Source organism: Tupaia chinensis, unplaced genomic scaffold (genome assembly GCF_000334495.1).
Source record: "Tupaia chinensis unplaced genomic scaffold, TupChi_1.0 Scaffold148296_1, whole genome shotgun sequence".
NCBI lineage: Eukaryota > Metazoa > Chordata > Mammalia > Scandentia > Tupaiidae > Tupaia > Tupaia belangeri.
Genome location: NW_006208147.1, coordinates 728,850 through 740,698, shown reverse-complemented (window position 1 = coordinate 740,698; position 11,849 = coordinate 728,850).

Genomic DNA, 11,849 nt, shown 5'->3' with positions numbered 1-11,849 from the left:
TATATATTGAGAGGGATAGGAGGAACAGATTGGGCACTCAATAAATGTTAATTAACCATACATAAAATTTAAGAGCAAAAGGGTTGACCATTGGAACTGCAGATCCTAAACTCGTAATGACACCTCTGATTGTTTCAGGATCGTATCTCCCAAAGTATTTTATTATCTTGATATTATATTCTTGATAAAACTATTGTCATGGCTACAGCTAATTTGTAGTGTTTCTTACTTGGGTGGCACAGAGTGAGAGCATAAAAGTACAATATGGCTTGCTTTTAAGACAGAAAACAGAACACAGAGAAATACCTCATCTCTTGTATATCAAATCCAGATTAGGCACACTGTATTTCTGGAAATTCCTCTGTGTGTGTGTGAGTCTATGTGTATCCATGTGCCACCCCTCTATACCACCCAAGTAAGAGGGTCGGTAAGTTTCATTTGTTATGCTTTCTCTCTCATGTTCTCTTCCTTTGGCACATGTGTATGCACACACGTGTGCAAAAAAGCACATACTTTGAAGGGCATAGCCTCATATACCCTTTCCCTTATTCAAAGGCTTCCTCAGACTCTGCTACTCAGGAAAAGAAATGGCCAAAGCACTCCAAGAAACCAGATGTTTATTCTTAATTTGCTTTTTCTTTTCTTTTTTTAATTTTTAATTTTAAAACTTGAAAGTACCTAGATCCTGGAATTTTTAAGAACACTTAAAGAGCTTTCAAGGATAATTTCATTTTACACTCTGATGTTAGCACCTAATCCCTGAGTGTAATCAGATCACACTTTCTGTGTGGAAAATTATAGATTCTGGGAATAAAATGCCAATACTTGAAATTCAATGAGGCAGGTTGCATTTTTTCCCCTTATTTTATCTTTCTTTGAAAATATTAATTTATTTACATTTTACTTTTTTAATTTAAATAAGGTAATATTTCTTTAGCTGATTTTATTTTTTTATTTTTTTGGAGAGCTTTTTCGCTATAGGGCGCGTGCGCTCCCCAGACAGACAGAGAGACAGAGAGACAGAAAGCGAGAAATCACCCCCCAGGGGGGATGGCCACGCCGCAATCCCTTCTCCTCTGTTCTCCTCTTGGGATCTTGGGCATGCACGCACACGCGCCCGGTGTGAGTTTTAAGCCACCAGGTCCAGGACGCAAAATGTGGTCGACTACGTGGGAGTCCAGCGACATAGCCATTACACTAATGCTGGTCCCTCTTTAGCTGATTTTAAACTGTCAACTGATTTTGAGCTGTCAGTGTCCTAATATTTAATCATAATTATTGCCTCAAAATGATGCAACCCATTAGATTATGGCATGATCACAAACAGCTTGAATCAATTTGCTCTGATTCTTGGTGCAGCTCCCTTCTCTGGTCTATAACATCTGCCCAGAGGCAGCCTAAAGTCATTCTTATTCTTATTTATTTATTTATTTATTTATGTGCTTGCTGGAGAGACAGAAAGTGGGAAATCACTCCCTGCAGGGGGGATGGCCAAGCCAATCCCTTCTCCATTCTTCTTTGGGATTTGGGCACCCATGCATGCACACCTGGCATGAGTTTCAAGCTGCTGAGTCCGGGACTTGAACCTCCATCTACCATGTGAGAGTCCAGCACTATGCCACCTGCTGCCCCCTCAAAACCATTTTTTAGCCCATGTTCATGATGACTGTCTTATTTGTGTTTCATTTTGCGAGGCTAATATATGCCTTTACTTTTTTTTTTTTTTTCAGAGAATTTTGCTATAGGGCCGGTGTGCTCACCAAATAGGCAAAGAGACAGAAAGTGAGAAATCACCTCCCAGGAGGGATGGCCATGCCACAATCCCTTCTGCTCCATTCTTCTTTTGGGATTTTGGGCACACACACACACAAAAGCACCCAGCATGAGTTTTAAGTCTGTAGGCCTGGAACTCGAACCACAATCAATTGCATGGGAGTCCAGTGATGTAACCATTATTACACTGTCTGCTGGTCCTGATGTATGCCTCTTCATGGGCTTTTCTTAAGAAATTTAGGTAAGGGTCATTTGTCAACCCAACAGTGACATAACCTTCTGCAATTCCAGACCCATCCCAGCCCCATGCAAACCGAGCACACACGTATATATACTTGCCTGCTATCCAGTCTGGCTGGGGCTCAGGGTGGATTGAACATTAAATTCTGTTGAATGTTCCTATTTCTCTCTGAAGAAATAAATAAAAATGGACTATAGGGAGAAAAATAAAAAAGAAATGCAGGGAAGATTTTTATCAGTCAGTTTTTCTTAATGTTGCATTTTTATTAGAATGAAGGCTCATGAAGTGACTATGAATCTTGTAGTATTACCTGCTGTCTACCAGAAACATTTTTATCCAAATCACTTGTTCAGAACCTGATTTTTTTCAAAGGTAATTTAAATTATAACTAAAAGTAATAAAATACAAATTAATCATTTTCTCAACAACCAGAAATGAAACATAATCAGATATGATAACATCTTGACTTCATTATGGCATTTTCTATATATAAAAAAAAGCTACATAAAATTATACACCAAATCAGTTTTCAAGCACCTAGAAAAATTGAGCTCCTGAATAAAACTCACATTGGAGAAATATATAATTCAAGGGCAAGAAGATGACTTAGCAGTTACATCACTGGACTCCCACATTGTCAACTGCAGTTTGAGTCCCTGACTCAGTGGCTTGAAAATCATGCTGGGTGCATGTGTGTGCATGCCCAAGATCACAGAAAGAGAATGTAATAGAAGAGTGTGGCCATCCCCCTGGGGTGTTATTTCTCACTTTCCTTCTCACTGTCTCTGTCTCTCTGTCTCCAGTAAGCACGTGCACTCCAAGGCAAAAACCTCCGGAAAAAAAGAAATATAAAATTGAGGGCAATTTTAAATGCAAGATTGCTCTGTTTTCTTGGGTGCTTCCTCAAGAAAAAGCCAAGATTTGATTGCAAAATGTGTGTGTTCTGCTGTCTGCAGTGAAAAATAGAATGTTATGTTACTTTTATTTCTCTGCTTTCTGAAACAGCTCTATAGCATATTTTCTCCAGGCACCTTCTCCAGGCTGACTTAATCTCCCTGGGTTTCTTTTGTGGAGATCCATCATAAACCTGGAGCAACATCAGTCTTTACAGAAACACACAGAAAGGAACTAAATCATCCTATACTCCCAAAATGAGCGAAAGTAGATTTGTAAACTAAATTAGGTAGCAATACAACTAAAAAATACAAACTAAAACAAAAAGCGAACAAGCAAGGATTCTAAGTGATTCTGACTCTGAATTAAGTACACTATAGTTTGCTTTTCATAGCCAATTTCCTGAAGGAGTTAGATTTAAAGTCAGTGACCTGTTCCTCAACACACATCTATCCTTTGTGTCTATGATAGCTACGCCTCCCACCTCCACTCTATAAAGTCTGCATCCTGCAGATACCACTCACCTACAAGTCATCAAAGGAGGGTTAGCCAATCCCCCCATGCCCTGCCCCCCAGCTATGGCCAGCCACTCCCTCTTTCTGGAAAAATCTCTGCTTGCTTGGCTCCTGGGCAGCCTGCCATTCTGATTTGACTTCTTGGACTGCTTCTACTCTTTCTCCCTTTCCCTTTCCAACCCTTGAGAAGTAGCTGGTCCCTGAGGGGCTGCTATTTCTCTCTTCTCTATTCCCATTCACCCTTGGCTATTTCAGCCATGTTCAAGGTTTCAAGTACATGTTCTTGTGTGCATGGCTCCCAGATCTCTGTCTCCATAGCTCAGTTTCTGACAAAAGTTCCCACACTGATTCTCCAAATAATTTATGGGTATCATGTCACCACCTCCAGCCCAAAATGAACAACATGAAACATTTTGCAGGATTTACTATCCATTTTTATGACTTGCTTGTCCACTCTCTCAGTTAAACAAACTCAAAACCTTAGTGTCTTTCTATTCCATCCTTTTCTTCACTCTCTAACATTCAGCTAGCTGCAAAATCTTTTTTATTTAAATCCTTCAGTATTTCTAGTTTCTACGTATCCACCTCACCTGCCATGGACCCCGTTCAGACACTCAGCTCTCACTGGGAATCCATTTTATCTCCCTTCTTAAGTTTATCTTACAGGATGGGGACCATCCTGTTGGCAAAATGGCTGTCACTGGACTCCCATGTAGTCAACTACAGTTTGTGTCCCAGACCCAGTCCGGTAGCTTAAACTCATGATGGGCACGTGTGCTTGTGTGCCTAAATTCCCAAGAGGAGAATGGAGGAGAAAGGATTGTGGTGTGGCCATTCCCCCTGGGGGGTGATTTCTTGCTTTCTGTCTCTCTGTCTCTCTCAGTCTTTCTGGTGAGTGCACATGCCCTATAGCAAAAATCTCTCAAAAAAAAATTACCTTACAGGATGATGAAAATTATTAGCACCATGATAATATAGATATACATACATAGTATTAAATTTTTTAATATTAAATTATTTAAATATTAAATTATTAAATTATTTTAATTTATGTAAACACAGTTCTGAACATGTTATCTTTTCCTGTTCCAACCGTTCTCCACTCCTCACTATTTTTCTAATTAAAGAATACTTTTTTAAAGTAAGTAGTAACCTTGTGAATGGAAAGAGATTTCAGAGACAGCCTGGTCCCTGAGGTAGAGGATCAAAGCTTGGACTCTACTTATGAAGACATATGATTGATGGATCATGGGCAGGTAAGTCAGAGGACAGGATGGGAGAAAGATGATGAGTTTGAGTTTAATATCCAGGAATTTGAGGTGCTTCTGGGACATGGGTGGATAAAGCCAGAGCCGTTGTCGCTCTTGAGGAAAGTCAAGGCTAGAGCCCAATGACTGGCATGTAGACATTGAGCATAGCAAGCAGTTCGTAGCTCCAAATCTGGAGCCAGATCACCAGGATAAAACCCCACCTGCTGACAACCAGCTGTGTGAGCTTTTTAATTTTGTTTAAATACCAAGAGAGACAGAGAGACAATATTCCAACAGGCCCTAGGTGTCACAATCCACCCCCAGACTTACCCAGTCCTGGGTCACGGGCATATGTGTGCTCGGCTCACTCAGGGAGCTCTCCAAACACAAATCTGGAACCTTCCTGTGTGGGTTAACATTGCAGAGTATCACATTTCACTGCTATGCCACCATTGGGTCCCTCAATGTTCTCAACCTCGCTGTACCTTAGTTTCTTCATCTTTAAAATGGCCTTAAAATCCCTGTCTTTTAGCTTGTCATGAAAATTAAGTGTCACAAAAACAGTTTCTGGCACACGGTAAGCACTAAACAGGTGTTTGTTACCATTATTACTTAACAGTTGAATGAGGATGGGTGAGATCACCCAAAGAGAAAACCTGAAATAAAAAGAAAAGAAGATGGTGAGAGAGTATAGTGGGATGCCAGCTAGTCACTCATTACACAGATAATACTGCATGGTTCTGATTCTTAAGAGATTTGTAATCCTATGGAAAAGACAGCATAACTTCTGCTGTGATCAAGGACTAAATACAGTGTTAGATAAGGAGTATAAAACTTGAGACGATTTTAAATGAGAACCAGAATCTATGTCCAAGCACCATATTCAGTTCTTTGGCATACGTTCTGAATTGAAAGGAAGATACAAGATAGAGAAATCATTCTTCTCTGTCAGAGCTAAGCACGTAGCAATACTGATGCATGATGCACATGTTTGTTTCTCCATTGTCTGAAATCTCCATCTAGAGCTGAATTCCAGCATGGCCTTCAAGAGTCATCACTTGGACTGGGGGACATGAGCCCAGACAGCATTCTGTACTGGGATTCAAGGGGTACATATGACCTGCTGTGGCACTGAAGCTGAGCAGAAATATGCAAAAATATAAAACCTAAAACCAAAAGCCAGTAAACTTCATGCAGAACAATTACGTTCAACCCTGTTTAAATATTTCCTTCTCCTATTTATAGCATCTTCCCTTTTATGAAAGTTTTCCAGTGAGATCACATTGCACTGCTTTAGGAAAATGTGTTTACTCCTGCCCTCAGCTCCATCCCACCACAAAGGGCGTAAGTGCCAGTGTTTAACCAAGAAAAAAAGAACCCAATTCCCAGCAAGACTTAGAGGACCAGTAAATAGAGACAGCACCAGTGACTTAATGCTTCTCAGGGCAGTTCAAGGTGAGAAGCTTCTCTTTTAAAAGAGAAGACCCTCAAGCCTTTCATCCTTACTGAACCTTGGCAGAGACTTCTATGTTATGCCCACCATGGAGATCTTGGACTATCATGGGAGCAGGGATGAGGCCCCAGCTTTGTTCCTGTCTCCCTCTATGTCTTTGAACAAGCCACTTAACTGCTCTGATATTTGATCTCCCATCAGAAGGCTGGGTTAGATGTTCTAGAAGGCATCTTCCATTGTCCTATATCCTGATAATATGATCATACCCCATATTAATCATCTGGGTAAGGTTATGCTGCAGTAACAAAAAAGGCAACCTCTCAGTCTTTATGGTAACTAAGATCTATTATTGCTTTATGTAAAGCCATTGCAATTTTGGCAGGGCAATTTTACCTTCAATATAGCAACTCACTATAGTAGACTGATACAGACTTTACCCATAATTGGTACCATCTGGGACATGTGGTCGCCTTGGTGACATGCAGTTGAAGGGGTGTTCAGAGAATCATACAAGGGCTCTTCATTGACTCCAGTCAGAAGTGATGTTTATCACTTATACTCTGTTTACATTGACCAGAATGAGTCAGTCATATGACCCTCCTTCCTGGTGGTAGGGGAAGAATCTTCCATCTTCTCAGAAGAAAAAATAAACTGGATATTGTGAATGTAATTGATGTCTAAACACAGTTCCCTATCAAAATATATATTTTTTCAGCTGCTTTATAAGCAACTGGGACAATGCTTTGAGGACAGCAGAGAAGATATTGTTACCTCTATCTGACCAATGAGAAAATGTGCTTAGTGAGATTGAGCGACATATGCAATGTTACAGAGCTGCTTAATGTCTGGAATGGGACTTGATCTCATGTCTCATGACCTTTGCTTCCAAGTAACTAAAAGAATAACAGACCCAAGGGTCAGTGGCTCAACTCTGTGCATAGAACATCAGATCCCATATAGCCAACCTTCATTTGAATCCCAGCCCTGGTGGCCTAAAAAATATTCTGGACACACATGCATGTATGCCCAGAATCTTGATTTTTGTTATAGGGCTCATGCACTCACCCCAAAGATGGAGAGACAGAAAGCAAGAAATCACCCCCCAGGGGGAATGGCCACACCACCATCCTTTCTCCTCTATTCTCCTCGTGGGATTTTGGGCATGCATCCACATGTACCTGACATGAGTTTTTAACACGGGGTTCAGGATTTGGACCATGGCCGACTATGTGGGAGTCCAGCTACCTGGTCCAAATATAAATAAACTTTTCAAATAAAACAAAAGAATACCATATTTACCCAAGCGTCGTGGTGTATACCTGTATTCTCAACTACCTAGGAGACTGAGGTAGGAGGATTATAAACTCAAGGGCAAACTGAGCAATAGAAGGGGACCCTGCCCTGAAAATACAACAGATTTTTATCTTAGAAGATTCACAAACACAAGAGATGGGTGTGAATGCCAGATGTGGTGTGTGTGGAGGAGTGGGGCCTGGGGAAAAACATTTGGAGGAGGGATATGGAGACAGCATTGTTGAGACAGGGAGGTAGTATTGTTATATTTTGATCAACTGGACCGGGGAGAAATGTTCACATATTGAAATGATAACCTTGTAAGCTAAAAAATGTGATTGAATGTATTTTAAAAAAATGTAAAAAAATAAAATTTAAAAAATAAAATTAAAAAAAGAAGATTCACATTTGAGTTCTGATCACTGATTACATGTGCCAGCAACTAACTTCCTTGAGCCTCACCTTTCTTACCTGGATTAATAGCATTATAGATGAACCTCAAAGATCATGGAAGGAAAAATTCCTATCACAGAGCAAAGCAAATATTAGGTAATCAATACATTTTGTCCATTTAATTCCACACAATGCCTTCAAACTCTCCAAAGAAACCAACCATGTATTCTTATTTTTTAAAGAATTATTTATTTAATTATGTTTATCTTTTTTCCTTTTAACATATTTATTTATTTATTTATTTATTTATTCATTGAATCACTTATCACCATCATCTTTATGATTATTGTTTGAAATTTGTTATAAGGAACGTGTGGTCACCAGAGACAGAGAGAGGGGAAAAGTGAGAAAGCAAGCCTCCGGGTCCAAGACTCAGACTGTAGTCAGGCATGTGGGAATCCAGCCTCTTAGCCACACCACGTACTGGTCCCTATCCATGTAGTCTTAGGTCCTTCTCAGAGTTAGAGGGCACTCCACACAGGAATACTTAACGAATGTTATACATTAGCCAGGAACAGTTCATTTTGTTGAAATCCATCTACATGGAATCTATGTCCTCTTCAGGAGTCCAGCAGGTGGTACTTTTCCCCAGCACGGCATGTAGTGCAGTATCTAGAACAAAGTTGAGTCTCACAGCACAGTTGTAAAGATTAGACAAAGCACACTCATGGCATGGAATAAATGCTGAATAAATATTCATGTTTACTATCCTTTGGGGGCTTTTTTGGGGGGGAGGTGGGTAATGGAAGGAAGTAAGAAGAGAGGGAGGAAGGTTGGGTAGAGAGAGAATAGTGGGTAGAAAACCATTAGGAACAATTCTTTTTTACATCAAAAAGAAATAATAGAAAGGTTTTCTGATCATGTCTCTTAGCAACAGAATGCACAGTAAGAAAATAAGTCTCAAGGGATAGAACAAGAACGTAGCCCGATGTCAAACTAGGAAAAGGAAGTGCAAAGGTAAGAGTGCAAGGGGTGCAAGAAGAGATGACAGGGTTGTGCAGAGGGATATCAGTATTGTCCTTGCAGCCCCTGCCCCATGAGCAGAGGCTGTAGTGAGCTCAAATCTCAGCGCCTAAGCCAAGGACCAGTTCTCAATGTCACAAAACAGTCTTAATGATCCAGAGCCAGGGGCCCACAGCCTCTTTCAATCAAGTGACCTTGGCTGGTTATCTCCATGGCAACAGCTCACATCCCCAACTATTCCATCCTGTGTGGGAGGAAACATGTCAGAAATGGGGGGAGGCAGAATTTAACAGTGATTTTTCTCTCTTCTGACCCTTCTTCTTTGGCAAAATTGTGTCCTTTTTCTGAACATTGCAGTCTCCTGAGGAAACTGCACGGAAGAGGATGTTTCTGGGACTCTATTTGCAGATGCACACCCGGGACACATTTTTTTTAAGTGGGGAAGCCTGGTCATGCCTTCCCTTTGGTTTTACATAGTACTCAGTGTTTCTTGGGACATGTCATCATTCTTTTCATGAGAGCTCACCAAAGAACATGTCTAGTGTGTAGTTTCATATTGAAAGAGTAAGCTCAGAGAGGTTAGGAGGCCTCCCCAGAGCAACAGAGCATCATGGTAGCAGAGTTAGGCTAGAAAGCCAAACAGAACGAGGCTGAGCTTCTACTAGCCTCCATTTCTGCCCTGTCTGCCTGTATTCCAGCCCCAGTCTGCACCACCATCCCAGTCACCCAGCTGCGATGGCCTGGATGCTACCTCCTGCCCCATGACCCACAATGTGACCCGCAAGTTACCTAGCGCAGTACCCAGACTTTAAGGTAAGCATGTGGAATAAATGCATGCTGTCTCAAGCTGGAGCATAATCTACAATTTAAGTGCGAGGTTCTGTCTGTTCCACAATGTCGAGACTGAGCGGCATTTTTGCAGAATGATAAATGACCCTCTTCAGCGGAGCCCTGGAAGTGCACGTCTGATCATGAAACCCTCCAATCACAGCTCTGAAATGCACCACGGGGTCCACTTTCCAACCAGAACCACAAGCCAAGAGCACTCGTCCGTGGCCCGACTTCAGCCTTTCCCGGTAGTTTTGATCCCATGATTCTGTCCATGAAGGAAATCTTTTCCTCTGCAGCTCCCTGCCTGACTCTGACGTACAAAGGTGTAATTAGAACAGCATGGAGCAAGCAGGACGCTCCACTTACCTCATCCCTAACATTTAAGTGATTTTCAAATATGTTTCTAATATCTTAGGTGCACAGGGCCAAATTCCCTTCTCAGTTTTTCACATGCATGAGTAAATCCACACAGACTAAACCCCTTGGGCCTTAGGTTCTGCTTAGTTTTTTTTTTAAAAAAGAAAACAAATATTCCATTAAAATGACACAGTGTACTCTGCATATTTTTAGGACAATTAGAGTTTAGAATTCCCTCTTCCGCCCATGTTTTTTTTTTTTAAAAAAATAGCTTTTTGTTTTTTAACTATTTCCTTACCAAGAATGACATTAAGCTGGATTAAACTGATGGGCCTTCTGATCTTCTTTATAAAATAATCTTTTCATCTTCCAACATCATCAAAGTGCCAATTAGACTGATCTCCTTGATTGTATTTGGGAAGGATCCAGGTTCTCCTCTACCCATTGCCAGGTAAATTCTTTAGGTAGATGGTTATTTGTGAACCTGATGGAAACATTTACTTAAAACAGAAAAATCAAGCTCACAGGAAACAAGCAAACAAACAAACAAAAAACATCAAAGTAGGGATACTTCTCCCATCTGCTTGATTCAAAAATAGATTACAGGTTTTAGTAACGTTTTTAGCACTTGTGACTGTGTAAATAAAATCATAAAAGAGAAACTGCAGCAGACTGACCATGTCTTAAATTGTGGGCCAGAGACTCAGAAAGACCAAGTCAGAAAGGCCTGGAAATCAGCCTTAGGAAGGAGAGTCATTCCCCCTACTCACTGGCTTTATGTGCCAGTGTGTTTCTCAGTTTGTGTTGTTGTATGTGCAACAATCCGCCACCTGTCACTAGCTTGTGCTGCTGGGGCCACACGTGTGGATATTTGCCAAGCCAATATGCAAATCGAATGTTTACTTGCAACCCAATCTTGGGCTTAGCATCTTAGCAGCCGTTGCCATGCCACAGCACATTCAAGTCCAAAGGCTCCATAGCCACTGAATTTGGATAAAGAAGTGGATGTAAGACAGTCTGCAGTTTGTTTTTCATTCATTCCAGAGTGTATCAGAGGATAGTGCCCTTCTCACTCAATGGTTCAGGCAAAAGTAAGATGGGCCTTAAAGAGAGTCTAGTAGGCAGATAAGCAAAACCCGGAACTGGCTCTGAGAGCATGTGTGTGTGATGTCTTAGAAACTAGGATTGGAGGATAGAAGGATCAAAGAAAAAACTCATGACTTCTCAAAGAAAATGTGTTTGTTTATTTAAATTAAAAATACTGTGAAAATTACAAACTGTTAAATACAAAAGACAATTCTGTACAACTCAATACAATAACAAGGAAGTATATACATCATTTTTTAATAGGCGCAGATAGACTTGCACCAAACTTCAGGATTAAGCAATGGAAAATGTGACAACGCACATGTCCGTCGCAGTAAAGTTTCAGAATTCAAGTGATTCCAGGCAAAGGGCCAACTTAACTTGGCTTCTTTCAATTTAAACAGCCTCCTTTGGAGTAAATCCACACTCTAAATTTTAAAACGAATGGAGGGACTTTTCCCTCCCAACAGAAATTTCCTCTAGTTCTACATCAAAGTGACTGATAAACCAGCTTCTACACTGTTAACCCTTCCTTGGGAACAGTTATTACTGTGCCTCCGACCCAGGGAGAATATTTTGTTGAAGTGGGTGAAGAGGGTTAACTAGAATTAAATTTGACCTTTTGGTGTGTTTCTCTTCCTCCTTGTCTTTAAGGGCCTAAAGCCACTGAGCACAGGAATATATGGAGATAACTGACAAGCATTCATAAATACTTTTCCTTTTTTAAGATTTCTCTTTCC